Source organism: Haliaeetus albicilla, chromosome 1, assembly GCF_947461875.1.
Source record: "Haliaeetus albicilla chromosome 1, bHalAlb1.1, whole genome shotgun sequence".
NCBI classification, from domain to species: Eukaryota; Metazoa; Chordata; class Aves; order Accipitriformes; family Accipitridae; genus Haliaeetus; species Haliaeetus albicilla.
Window position 1 is genome coordinate 51,190,490 of NC_091483.1, and position 15,412 is coordinate 51,205,901.

General features: G+C 37.8%; 1 long non-coding RNA gene across 1 annotated transcript in view; it reads right to left on the bottom strand.

Annotated features, from left to right (window-relative positions):
- Positions 1-15,412, bottom strand: part of LOC138685602 (uncharacterized) — a 91,883-nt gene that overhangs the window by 1,356 nt on the left and 75,115 nt on the right. Inside the window, exons 3-4 of the long non-coding RNA XR_011324921.1 lie at positions 11,196-11,268; positions 7,766-7,923 (exon numbers count right to left, since the gene is read on the bottom strand). This is a non-coding gene — a long non-coding RNA (uncharacterized lncRNA). The remainder of the gene's footprint in view (positions 1-7,765; positions 7,924-11,195; positions 11,269-15,412) is intronic.

The window sequence follows — 15,412 nt, forward strand, 5'->3', positions numbered from 1 at the left end:
GGCTAGTTTATTTTTATAACTGGAAAATAACTTTCAGACATCCTGGTGGTCTACAGATTGTTTCCAGGTCTTTTCTATTTTAATGAAAGATAAAATATGACTTGGATTCATGATCGGGCAATTTAATTTTAGCCAAATTGCAGAGAAAAGTAAATGCCAGCTCTTATTCTAAACTTTAACCTTCTGAGCCACTGAGACATTTATCTTATGCACAAATTATTGCAACAATAATAATACTTTCTGGTTTACAACTGATTTACCAGGAAATTAATATTTGGTTTTATGAACACATTAAGCAGATGGTACCTATTGTTGAAATTATCCCATAAAAGTACATGTATTTGGACTTGGTTACAGTGTAATGCATTAGTCCCTTTTAAGAGATTGGTGTAGTTGTTTTTTCTTTTTTTCTAACAAGCCATTTTAAGTCTATAGCATGCAACCTTGGAGTTAACTGCAGTGACTCCATAGCTGCAGTAATTTAAAAATGGTTGACTTAATCGTTTTCCCTCACAAGGAGGAAAGAAAAGGGCAATATTAATGTAAATAGCTTACAGAGTTGTTAGAATTCTGGTCCGTCATTAGTTTCATCAAAATCACTGATAAACTGAATAGCTGTTATAAAAGTTAAAGAATGGAGTAGAAACTTCTGACCCCACTGAGGTTAATGCTAAACTTCCCTTTAGTTTCTGTGAAGCTTCAATCTCCTTCAAATAGCAATCTTGAAACTATGCAACCATGTTGTCTGGTAGCAACTTGGAGAGAACCGCTGCCATCATTCTACAATTTAAACATCCCATTCCACAAGAAGTCCTGCTGAAACAAAAAAAAGTTACTCACTGCAAACTGCCTATGATGAATGGTAGTGGAATAACGACTGCAGGTGTAGTTCAGATTGGTTTTAAGACAGACTTGTTCATACTCTTTCATTACTGCAGACTCACTACCATTCAGTCACTGAAACTGTATGCAGTTAAGTCAATAGAAAAACTCCCATCAACTTCAGGAGTTTTAAATCAATCCTCTATTCCCTAAAACTTTACATATTATTTAAGAACATTGCAGGAGCATATACAGCATTAAATACCATCTTTGCCTGCAGTTCCAACAGCAGTCCTGTTGTTGACTTTGTTCCATTTCCAAATTAACAGATACAGAAACTGGACCAGGTACTTGTAAGGTAACTGGCCACCCTGTCACCTTCACAAGTGAACAAAGACTACAGAAAACATTAATGTATTAGAAATGTCTACAAGCCACCTTTTTATTTCCATCACGTGAAGTCAAGCAAAAGGTGGAAATAATTTTTTAGAACAACTTCACACTTCATTTAACGAAATCCTGCCACTGAAAGAAATGGTTAAAGAAACTATTGCTCAACTCAATGTGATCATATACACACCTGTATGTAATCTGATCCTCTTTACACATACTAACTGCAACTTTATCAGAGATTTTCCAAGCAACATGACTAAAGCTAAGGTTCTAAAACCATTTAAAAAGAGGTCAGTGGCCTGATTTTCAAAAGTGGTGATTCTGCCATCTATTCTTCACAGCTTTGCTGCAGAAATATCAAAGCAACTAGATGAAAAAGTTTGTCCGATTTAGTCAGAACAGAAAAATAAGACCTCTATGAACCACTGAGTTCTCAGCAGAGTGGAAAATCAAACTAACAAATCAGGTATCTAAATCTAAACACGAGAACTTGATTTTAGGCACAGTCTCATGCTTCCTAACTTCAGCCACTTAATCTCATTCTCCCCTGCTATAAGGAAAGGGGTCCAGATACAGAAGGCAATTCAGATGTTATTTGGACTCTGTCTATACTAACCAGAAAGGTAACTTGATGAGATAGGTAGATACTCCTAAATTAAGTGTCTCAATTAGCTGCCTAAACTTAAGTTGGATAAATTCAAACTAAGTTTGGAAAGTCATGGACACACTCTCTAAATTAGAAAAATAAATGCACTTAAAGGTGTTGCACTTAAGCAAATGTAGAGAGATCCCCAGCAGACTTCTAAAAGCCAATCTTAATTATAATTAGATGCAACAAAAAAATGTAACTTTCACTCTGTTTCAAAAAATGATGTATAAAGCAGAAAATCCTGATTAAGTCAGTCTATAAATCTGTGGCAATTTATTACAACCTCTCAATATAAAAGTGATGGATAAACCACTGAGAACCATTGACCTGGAAACCTGGAATCCTCCGCTCCGAAGTGGTGACAGGCAGCCTGCTGGGGAGGTCGGGCAGGAGAACTGGCGGGAGCCCCGGCAGGTTTCTGATTAAAAAGTTCAGCTGGAACAGCGTCAAAAACTGAGCCACCAACACACAAACGACTGCTGGGAAGTTCTTTGGTGCGTTCTTATTTTTATATTTACATGACCCAATATTGCTTCTGGCTTACTGAAAATGGCATGCTACTTCAATTAAGAGAGGATGCATAACAAACCACAAGTAGTAATCCATCAGAGGAGTTTTTAAATCAACCTGGCCTCTCCTCAGGATAATTATTTGCAGACACACTCAGCTGGAAACAGTATTCCAGCCTGGTGCATACAGGCTGACTTCACTGGATGCTGTGGCATCTCCAAGTTTCCTGACAGTTTTTGACAGTTTCTTACCAGTTACTGACAAACACACCTGACTGGTGGGCACCTAAGAGAAAACATCTTGTGACCAGGTGCCCACCTGACTCTGAACTGATTCTTCTGTAGCACACAGTGGCCCCTTGTCTGAGCACAAATCTAACAAAGTGCATGTTTAGTTTCTGGTTTATGGTCTTTGCCTGCATGTCCTTTGCAGCAGTTGAGGACTTGCAATATCTAGGTCCTCCCCCTAAAAAGAAACTCTATTTTTTCCCAGGACCAGATTGGTTTTCTGTGAGGCTGTAGAATATGTTTCTACTATCAACTGCTGTACAGTTTGCAATTCTCACTTTCCCAGGATGTTTATGTCTAAACACTTATCCTTTTTTTAACTTTTCCAGGTGACTTGCAGAACAAAGGAACAAAGGAACCTAGGTACAGCCAGATTGCACTAAAGCCTGTCCTTCCTAGCAGTTCCAAAAATACATGCTTAAATACAAACTCCATCTACTCTGAGATCAGGATTCTAGGCACTTCACAGCATGCAAGACTTACATTCTGTTGTCATTAAAGCCTGGGTGTACACATTCTGCTTTCCTGTTTGTCCCCAAGGAAAAGCAGCTATTGTTTATCTCCTAAAATGAGAAATACCTCTGAAGATCCAGAATGATTGTCACACTACAGCACTGAAGAGGGCTGAATCATCCTTAGCATATCAGGGAAAGGTTTGTCACCGGCTTCAATATCTCACGAATTTTCCATCTGATCACTTTATTTCTTCACTTACTTTATACACGGTAATAAATTGCACAAACCACTGAGTGAATGAAGACCCACTAAAATCAGCTGTGCAACTCCCAATGATTACACCGTGGCCTGATTTTGACACTTGAAACAACAATATGAAGCAAAGATTCAATATTTCCTAGCCTCTGGTGACCTAAGCCTGGACTTGAACAAGAAATAATACACCATAAAGTTGTATTCCTTATCAACTCCTGGAGGTAAGGCCCTTCAGCAAGTGTAATTTAGCACTGAAATTACATTGTCTTTTCTTGGAAATCTCCATGATCTTCACCATCTGTTTCATGCGATAAAATAAAGTTGTTGATTTGATGCTGCATCTTCTAAGTCAGAATAAAGGCCAGTTCCAATTTGCATCAAGCAGCAAAAAAAAAGAAGTGATTATAAATTATAATGAAAACAAGCACATGCTTTTCCACATTTTAATGAAGCAAAGGTAGCTGCACTGGTTTACAGCTCCAATCAAATTCAGATCATGTTAGTTGGATTTTTCAGTTTCAGACAAGTAAGACTGTAGCAAGCAGGTACAGTAAGAGCTCTAATGAGTTTCCCCACCACATAAAAATTATCCGGCAAGCAGTACAAAGATCACTCAAATGAAAACAAATACTCAATAAAGCAGATAATTGACTGCAATCTTAGTTAATAAGATGGCCCCAAACTGCCCTGCAAAAATGCCAAAGCAACTAAATACAAATGTTTATCTTTGTTAGCAAAGGAAGAAAAACTTCTATATTGTTCCTGAGAACTTCTATACAGTTTTATGGGAGTCTAAAGTACTTTAAAAATAATTAACTATTTTATGTTGCAGTTTCTGGTTTGAAGTTTTATTTCAGCTTTGAATATGACAGTTTATGATCTAGAGTCCTTGTTATCCTCTGAACCTGTTAGTATCATCTTTTATTTTCTGTGCCAAAAGAGGACACTAAAATGGGAGACTCTGATCACTAACATTTTTTAAAAGGTCTAGTAATTGTTAGCTGAGGATATCCTCAGCTAAACTCACAAACATGCATGTACACACAGATGTATATACACACTCACAGTCTAATGACAATACAATAGATTTAATATATTTTTTCATTATTATCGATCTCTCCCAGATCCTGAGATTAATGATCATGGAAACAAACATTCAAACAAGATTCCGAGAGTCACACTGCAGCCTAAGAATTTTTTTTTTTTTTAAATAAATAAACAGAAAACCTCAAAGTTCTTTCTACAGTGCTATTTTAATGTCACTCACCATGGAAAAGTCTAGAATACCACACAGACAACAGAAATCCTCTGGCCAGCAAGGTACTGCACATCATGGGGTGAATCCAGCCAATTCAGTATTACTTTCTCCATAACATTAAACATTGAGCTTAAGTGTTTTGCTTGAAGAAGACAGAAATGGTTGACTATTTAACCCTGTTGTCTTAGGAAGCACAGCAGAGGGAGTATCCAATGTGTTTTTCAAAGCAGGTTGCGGGAATTGGTTATAAGGGACAGAATATTTAGTAGGTCTCTCTCAGTATGTCCATCTTATGCTTCACCTTTCTGTTGAGTCCACTAATACTTATGACTTAATGACAACAACTGTTTTTTCTAATAATAGCTGTATTCAAACTATGCCAGCTCCATTCACAAACCCATATATAGTTAGTTTATAATAAATAGTTTTCTAAATGACATAAAGTAAGATGTCAGTGTAAAGAATGAAGAAACAAATGCCCATTGTCTCCTTAGCAACATTTGATCGCATAAGGGTCTCACTTTCTGCAATTGCTGATTCCACATCCTCCCTTCTCCTTCAGGGAGAATGCTATTATACAGAGCTATTTTTAAACAGCACTGCTATTTTAAAAAAATTCTTCTAATGTCAGATTTTTTGCAAGTGGGTTACTAATAATGTAGCAGTTCCTCCTGGGAGTCTCAAAGCAACTGAGTGAAGTGAAACAACCTGTTCCCCTTGACTCTCCAACAGAGCCAAGTACCCCACAGTTTCCCACAGCTTCCCACAGCTTCTTCCCAGAGTGAATTTTCTTTCTTATGAATACTCATAGTGTTAAATGTTGCTATGTTTGTTAACATAACTTCTATCTATACCAATGAAAGTTCCTAGAAAGGGATTTAGGCAGATGCTGACAGATGAACTGCCAGTGAACTCTCAGCAGATTCAGAGATTTGGATAAGTATATTAACTTTGATCCTTACCTAGACTTTGTGCTTCTTTCTTCTTTACCCCATCAACAAACTTTCAGTCTTCCTTTCTTCCCAGTTACAATTCCCTGTTACCTTACCACACACTGACCCGTCTAACTCCCTCCTAGATCTGTCACCTTAAAGGGAGAAGGCTGACAAGGAAGCTGCTATGGGGCAGCCAGACTTCCCTACTTCAGCAGGTTTTCCATCCCCAAGGAAAGTTTTTTGGTGGCTTATTCTTCCATTTCATGCCCCCTCCATCTGATTTTGACAGGACAGCATAAACCCACTGCTACATCTCCCTAACCTCTCACCTCTAGTTTTTAGAACTAAACTTCTAACACTTTGAGCACTAAATGATGCTTAAAATTGAAAAAGCAAAGACATGCCAAGCCTTCCAATTAGAACAGAAGCAAAGCAGGAAGGAAAGAAAAACAAATCACCAAGGGTCCCCAAGAGCTTCCTCTGCAGCCTCCCCTCTGCCACACGCAAAGGACTGCACTATTTCAAATCGCAATTCAAGCCTATTTCTCTTACAAAGCTAAAATCCACAGATTCATCCTGATGATGATGATGAAGAATACTTATTTTGTTACATATGGTATGCCTGGCACTGTTAAACATCTAGAAAAAAAGTGGTCTCTTTCTGAAATAACCTTTTCACACATTTGGAGCAGAAGGTAATCCATCAGTGTAATAGCAATGAAAAATACATGAGTGTAACATCCTCATTGCTGGCAATTTGAACCAAAACAACTCACAAGCATGTCCCTTATGCATCTCCTGGCTTTTGCTGAAGGAGCGACAAGGAGGAAAAGGACATGACATAACATACAGACAGACTCCCAAATGGACACTCATGTCAGAAAACTGCAATTTCTCCATGAATACATAGGAAACTTCAAGTAAAAAGAATCTTCTTGTACTGGCTCAAGATGCATATTCCAATTCCTTTCTTCTCTTTCTCATGGAGGCACTAAGCCCATGATTACCTCCAAGCATCACAAAATTGCAAGATTTCATTTTCATTCTATGGCAGATTTCCACTCTCAGAAATCCCAGTAGCATAGAGCCAGACGTCTGTGTTGGATGACACCTGCATTCAATTCCTGTCATAGATTTATTCTGTCATGTTGAAGAAACTAGTTAAATGCTCTCCGCCTTAATTCCTTCTGCAAAATGGAGACACTAATCCTTAATTCCAGGTAAGGTCTTTCACCAGCTGTTGCAAAAAAGTGCTATGTAATTAGCTGATTTTACTACTAGGTCTTACTAATTCTTTTGTATTTTGTGTCTTTATAATCTTAGATGGAGTTTGGCAACTGTGAGCAAAAAGGTCTATTTCCTTGACCTAGTTCAGCCTTAGAGTAACTGGTTTATGCCTCACACCTACCTCTGAAGTTTAATTTCAACATAAAGTATCTCTGATACAATTGTACTTCCTTCATTAATAAAGGATATCAGCAAATACATGGAAAAAATGTTCATTTTGGAGATAGGGCTATCATGTTGCTAGCAAGCTTTCCTATGATCAGGAACAAAGTAGCCATAAAAAGTAGACAAATATTAACAAATGTGAACTCACTTCCCAAATCTGAACTCTACGCCAGTGCACAGTGGGGGCAAATTCTGAAGCCAAGGATCTTTGTGGTCTGCCCAACTGCCCCTTCTTTCGGGGTGGAAGAGAACCCAGCAGACTATAAAAGCAGTACTGCCCAGGTTTCCCCAGGTATTTCTGCTAACACATAGTCTTAATCTGTGTCATTCGTAATATTTCAGCTGGGGCACAGATGGGATCTATTGGCATCTACAAAAGTGCACCTATTGAGAAGAGAATTAAAATAGCAAGAGATCTAGAAGCCCTTTGGCATGCTGCTGGTCTATTCTGCAATACTGTAAAAGAAAGAAAACTGAAAAACATTCCTGTGTAAAGGAATTAAAGGAATATGATATAGAGGCATAAAAAAAAAGCAAGTGCATGTGATATTCCAAAGGAAGTAACATGAAATTATATCCCCAGCTGTGATAATATTAGTATAGTGACCCATGACTACATACCCAGCAAACTGGAAGTTGTGATCCTAATGATTATATAGAAAAAGGTGCTGAACCAGAAAAAAAAAAGGAGGAGAAGGGGAGATAAAGTACTTTAAAGCAAATCCAAACACAGTATCTATCAACCCACCTGCTATTTGTTTCTGTCAGACCTGTCAGTCAGTGATTTTAGATGAGAGATTGGAAGCAATAGCCTATGTGTCTGCTGGTGGAAGCCACAAAATTATTATTCCAGAAAGCGGTATCTTGTGGGCAGGAGAGAATCAAGGGAAATGTTGTTGCTGAGACCTGAAAATGGAAATAAATGGGATGATTTTCAGTTACTCTGCATGCAATCTTCCATGACAAGAATGTTTGAAGCTGTTGAATGCTTAAAATGAGACACATTAAAAGGGGCAAAAATTGGCCCAAAGTTGGCCCAAATCTCACATGTCTTTTGGAAACCATAATTTACACACATCTTTCTCACTTCAATCAGTTATTGGAGGCACGTAGGGGATGGGGTTCAGTGCAAGGGAAATTTAACTTCAAATAGCTGTGCACTCCCTGTATACCATCTCCTCTGTCCCCAGTGTAATTTATAGCAGCTTCAAGAAATGATCTCATTTTTGCTTCCTGCAATTCCCTATTAAGCAGAACATTTCCATGCCATAACATATTCAAACAGGCACCACTTACATCAGAGCCTGGAAACAAGACCAGTGTGTAATCCTTTTGCCAGCTTTCTCAGTGTCATTACATAGGAAAATTTCTCAGGGACCTAGTACACCTCACCAGTAAACCAATTAAAGGAGTGTTATTTAAACTTCTATATTCAGCATGCAAGAAGAAGAGTAGACTAGGCATCTTGTCACTTCACCATGTAGAAAGATACAACAGGAATACCTGACTTACATTTCTTTATACAAAGATACTACAGATGTATTCCCACAAGTCAGTTAATGTATCAAGGCACTGTAGATAGCGGGTATTTGGGTACCAACTTTCTTTGTCTAAATAACTGAGAAGAATTTGTGCATAGCAGAAACCTGGCCTGGTGGGCCTCAAAACACTTCTACGATACAAATATTAAGTAAAGAATATTGGAAGAATAGGTTTATGCTTACTGCCCCTTGCCCTTCCCCTACTTCCCAGGATTAAGGAAAGTTTCTTTCTTTCTGTCCCCTTGCATATATGGAGAGAAATCCTGGTTCCTTAAAATCTTTGCCAGAATTGTTCAATTCTGCAGACCTGGCTTTTACACTAGGAGTATCAGTCTACTCCAGTCCCACTGGGAGGTTTCATTGAAGACTACAGTCAGGGGTACTATGATTTTTAAATTTAAAGTCAGAAGTTTCATTTCCATATATTTGTTTTGCTAAACACTAATCAAATATTGAAACTAAGCATGGCAAACAAACTTGATACTTGTGGATACTATGTCCAACCTTTATGTGGTGTATTTTGTTCTGAGCAGGAATGAATTTCTGCTCTGGGACAAGTCCTGACAAAAGCAATATTAACAACTACAACCTAAATTATTATGCAATAGGTGGCTATTTTATATCCTTAAATCTCTCCTGAGGGCAGGATTTCCTCAAAGGAAAGAAGAGAGAGTACAGATCAGTTACTGCCAAGGTGGCAAGGAAATCGCATGTGACTCCAAGGTGTGAATGAGGGCAGAGGCAGGAGGGAGGGCCAGGGAGGACACCCAAGCCACCAGCCAAGTGAGGAGAACCATGTAAGGGAGACCCTGCAGAAACAAAGGAGCAAGGGGCGGGGGGGGGGGGGGGGGGGGGTGTCCAGTAACTCATGTCATTGAAGAAAAATGTTTATGAAAGAGTCCAACGGAGCAGCAGTAGACGGCTCAGCCATATGCAGAAAGGGAGGTCCTATATCACATAGGAAGAAATGGCCTAGGGTGCCTTGAAAGACTCAGACTTCAGGAGAGCTTGAAGGGTCTTTCTTAATGTTTATCTCCAAGAGATAGGATCTAACCTCCATGGACCACTTGTCATCTCACTGAGAACTACTGATTTCACATGTAGACTCACTGATTTCAGTAAGTTCGTAATAACATCCTTTATATTTAAAATCCATCAGTTACACAAACATACAGTTTAGGGGATCAGACAGGACCTCTGTGATGGTTTGCTCTGAGCTCCTGTATTATACAGTCAGAGGGCTAACCTGAATTCCTGCATGAAGCAAACATAACATTTAGGGGAAAAAAGAAACCTTCAGTCTAAACTGCTACATTTCCATCAAAAGAGAACATCCTTACTGCCATATGTATGGCACTACTGTTGCTGTAAAAAACATTTCACTGTGAGCAAAACGTACACAATGCAGCCTTGAAAAAAAGGCTTCATTGTCCCATACTTCTTTGTTGATTAATTCCTGGGTCAAGTGTATTTATTTTTAATATATGCACACAAGATGGAAGTAATTTGAATGCATTTGAAATTAGTCATATTCTTAAGAAGGGCTAGAGGGATCTCATGGAGGTAATTAACATTATAAGAAGCAAGTGACAATGCTTGAGGGCGTAATAGGAAACAGTGTAAAAGAACAGCCACAATGCACAGCCAAAACAAAGCTACTCTATGGAATATGGTTTCTTTGAAATTGTGCAAGCAAACTATTTTTATGTGCAGTCCACACTAGGGAATGAATGGACAGAAAAGAAAACACAACTCCACTACCCTTAAAACATATATTTTCAATAAGCCTGTGTCCACCACCTGCTAACAAATATTTTTACTATTTTACAAATATTTTTACTATTTTACAATTATTTCTAACCAACTGCTTTAGGAATTAAAATGCATTTTTCATCACACTGAAGATGGTCTCTAGGCCACTTGCCTGCCTGCAGCAAATTGAAGCTTGGAGCCTCTAAAGTTGTTTAAGCAGCAACTGCATAAAATAAATCAAATGATTCAACATTATTACCAGTTAATGTGTAAATAAAAACAAAGACACTTTTTTTCCTGGATAAGTCATTTTGATCTCCTTTTGGTACTACATGACTTTTAGTCAAGCTCTGTATCAGTTCAAGTTAAGGGAAAACTGTAGAAAAATAACCAGTGATAATTTTATTAATAAACGTATAATCCTTTCCCCAGGTTATAGTTCTTTATATAGCCTTGCAATTAACTTATTTTCCTGAGGTTGTCCACAAAGATGAAATGCCATTGACAGAAATTTTTTGGGGTCCCATCGTCCAGGCAAACAAGAACAGAACCAGAAATGCTGGAGAAATTATACTGTTCATACAACAGACTATGCATTAAAATGTCTGAAATGAAATGCAAAATATTACTTTCAGCAGAAATAGTTATGTACTATTTCAGGATTCTTAGAGAAACTTTGACTTTTTGTTGCCACCACTAAGAAGTCCTTCTTTGAAAGCTGAAGATGAAAGAAGGATGGACAGATTCTGATAAGTTTGGTGGAAAAACAAGCAAGGAAACAGAAGGCAAATGTTTCAATCTTGTTCATAAAAGACTCACAAGAAGCAATAACCAATGTAGACTCATTCACATATGTTCCCTCATGGCCCAAGATATGCATCTCACCTTCAGAGAAAGCATCCTTCTCCTGCTTCCCAGTCTGCTATCACAGACTTTAAACAACCAATCTGGTCCAGTGCTGTAACAGAGAGAGAGAGCAAAGCTAGAGATTTCCAGAGACACTGACAAGCATCACTGCAGAATGATGTGCAAAAAAAGCATGTTCTGTCAATATGGAACAGGACAATGACTCAGAAAATCCAGATTCCCTTTCCAGTTGTGTAACAGATTTCCAGTGAAATCATGAACAATTATCAGACGTACCCCTACGCCTTCAGGTTTTCATCAGTAAGATGGGGATAATACTCACCTACACCTTGCTCTCTGGAGATGAAAACATCTATTAGCATGTTTGCTATGCAGATGGCAGCCAGGCCAGATCTTAGCTTGGAATGTCTTTGTACTACAGTAATATAATAATCAAGTGCAAAAGATGTGTGAAGTTTCAAAATTAAATAGGCTTTCACAGAGGATAACTGAAATAACACAGCAGCTATAAGGCAGAAATGTCTCCTTTATTAATTCGATTTTCTGCATAACAGCTTAAGTTGTCTGATAGCATACCATCATTTTTAAAGTAGCATTGCGATGCCACACAGATTGCAAATATATAGCAATATTCATGTTCTACGAACTCCTGCTGTCCACACGAAGACAGTAATCCAGTTGCTTTTGCAAATTCAGTAATCAGACCAAATGCATATGTAAGAAGCAAGGTCTGTTGAATCGGTGCTCTGCCCGAATTAATTTTCCAATACACTGATTAGCTAGCTGAGTGCATAGTAAATAGTATGGTGATGAGTGTACTGTAAAAATGATGAAGAACAGACTTCACTATTTTACTGCCTTTGTCATGGATATTGGGAAAAAAGAGATTTTGCATGAAGCTATTTGGTAAAACTAGACCCCCTGAATATTATATGCATATAAAATGAGTTCATTTTCCTACTCTCATGTAGGTTTGTAGTGGCTATTTGATAGGACAACCAGCTAAAGAATTGCTTATTTCCCAAAGTAAAACAAAACCACAGACTGTGAAGAGTACTTGTATAGATCTCACAGCCAAGCAGTAAAACTGATGCTACCAGGGCCTATAGGCCTTTTGTTTTAGCAAAATACGTGCTGTTTCAGTCAAAAGTGTTTTCAGGTCACTCTGTGACTCAGGATTCTGCCTAACTGAGAAGTAAATCAACCACGGAGTAAACAGGTTTCTACCACTCTGGGCACTGTTTTACCTACACATGGAGCTGATATTAGTCTGTGGGCTGTTCTCCTGAAGGAAGAAATTCTCTTCACCTCCGTACTTGGCTCCTTATAAAATAGAGCAGACATCCCTGGCAATATACAAGTAGGAAAACCTTTTATGTCTACACCTCACCCTGGAGTTCTTGATTGCCCATTTCTTGTCACTATGATGGCATGAAAGTCTAAAGGATGACAGATACTATGAATACTTACAGGTATATAATTTTAGATGAGTCTTCTTTAAAAAAAAAAAAAATCTTTTTTTAAGTAGTTGAAATAACAAGTGTAATATAGCTGGTTGAGATTAGACACCCAACAAATCAAGCCCTGCTACCAGCAAACTTTCAACGAATGGAAAGGTAGGTTGGCTGCTTTTTTTTTCTTTTACCCTGGTTTCTCATAAATAACCTAAAACAAGGAACAGCAGCTCCTGATACATTAGACTTTGTTTACTTACCACATGCCATTTTATGTGGACACATTGGTGCCACATCAAGTCTACAGGCTTGTGAAAGGAAGGTAGCCAGGTGTTTTTTGCTTGCAGCTATCTCCCATAGGTAAAGAATAAGGAGAGGTCGGCTGACAGGGGACCTTGGTAACAACCTTTCAAGTCTAAGTTAAAGGGACTGAACTAATCCCTCCTGATTTCCCTTTGCTGTGTGAAATTATGCAGTGGCAAGCAGATTCCAAATTTTATAATGCCCAGGATGTTAGTTAGCATTATACTCTTGCTACATTATACGCTGGCGTTGAAAAAAAGTGCCTTAATATATATTAAAAAAAAACCTAATCTATTTTCCAGGAACTGTATAGTAAATTGTACCTGCTTCACAAAATCTTTACTGTTCCCTCCTCTTCTGTTGCAAGATTATTTCCTAAATGTAATAGCTGAGATTTTAATGCAATTATTTTTTCTTTATGATAACCTAAGATTCACTAATGTAAAAATGATAGAGATCTTTCTTTTTATTGGGCAGTTAGTGGAAATTTTTACCACTTGCTCATCATTTCCAGTCCTAGCTTTTTTAACTGAATCATAGCACTATGGAGAAATGGGTCTAACTTTACCTATAAAGTTCCAGAATCCTTTTATTAAAACCCACTATTCTGGTGTCTTCTAGATACACAGGGCATGTTTCAACCCTGGAAAACACAAAGGAGCAGGAAGGATCTCCCCACTGGTTGATTAATAAATGACTGGGACAAGCTGCCTTCACAAATGCAGAGGGGTTTTTCTGTCTTTCTGCTTTAGAAGAAAGGATAGAAGGAGAAAAGCAAAGATTTCACCATTCCTTTGAATTTCAACATTCTCCAGTGTCACAGGCTTTCTCGCTTTCTCGGTCCTTTTACTTCTGAGCTTTAACAACTGCAGCAAAGATGGGGAAGAAGCAGGCTCCATGGGCTGATCACTTATTAGGGTGGTATTCACCACCCCATGAACTTCCCTGGGTACTCAGGAGGCCTGGAGGCCTTCTGGGAGCTTTCTGAGACCTCAGAGATTTTCCCATTCTCTTTTTGCATGAAACTCAGACCATTTGATTTTCACTACAGAACATCAGTGACCACATCATAGATGTGAACATGACAGTCAGGACATTCACCCAAAACACAGAGAACAAGGGTCATCACTGATCTAGCACAGGCAAGGTGAGGATTCAAACTTGCTTTTCTCGCATTTTATGTAAGCATCCTGCCCATTGGAATACTCAACAGAGCAATAGTTAGTGCCCTTTTTTTCTTTAATAGAAAATCTGCAATAAACCTCAGAACTGCATCTAAGAAAAGTTTATTCAAAAATTGTATGATCTTGCAAAATAGCAAGAAATTTTCAACCAGAAGCTAATCCATCAATCACAACAGAATTTCTACCCGTGTGCCAGCAAAAGCTTACATCTGCTTGCTAAGAGAAGCCACTGCCTGCATGCAAAAATGCATAATGCTTCTGCATCAGTTCCTTCTCTCTTTGTGGTACTTACCTAAGGATGTAGGGTTAGTGGGGGAAGAACAAGAAAACTATAAATTTTAGCTGAGTTGATATATTCAAGCAAAATATAGGAAAACCAGTGTTCATTAACATATCCAAAGATTGTTTAAATGAACTCTTATTAAAGATGCATCAAATTCTGGACAACATCTACCTAGCCCATTTGGTCATACTTTTTTATTCTTGGAATATCATACACATGGCAAGACTCTTCCATTCGTGCCAACATCAGCTTTATCTTTGACCAGCTCTCCAGTCCTGAATGGAAACCACTACCAGCTTAAACATCTGGTTAGAATTGGGTTTTCTTTAAGTCACAAAACTGCAGGTAGATATTAAAAAATAAATTTGGAAAGCTGTGATTTTTATATTTCCATCAGAATGTTGCAATTATGCCAGGTCTGATTTAATTGATTTAATATTCTATTACACGTGCAACAGTAATTATCTGATGTAATTCAACACTCAGAATATAGTACACTTGGAATATTTTTCCAGTTCTCCCAACTCATATTGGAACCTCAGGTAATACATTCGTGCTCTTGTGTTTGTCACAGTGGTAGTTAGCACTTGTAAACATTTTTGAAAATAAAAATTGAAATTCTTAAATAAATACATAGCAGCAGGGATTATAGCTATCTTCCATCTTAAATTCAACAAAAATTAATTTCAAAATATAGCCCCTGTATGACTGTGGACTTTATTTACTCCAATACAAATTTCAAAGACAAAAATTAAAGAATCTCTAGTCTTTTTTTGGCAGTTGCCAGTAGAGGAGATGCTGTGATTACAATCTCTATTTTAATAGGAACAGATTTGTTTAAACAGTACTATTTGATGACATCAGAAAGCAATTATGCAAAATTCACTGACAAAAACATGCTTATCTATCATTTATACTTGCAGGTAAAAAATTCAAATTCATATCTGAACCCTTATCAAGAGATTTCAAATCACAGATGTCTGTCTGTCAAGTTTTAACTATTTTAAATCT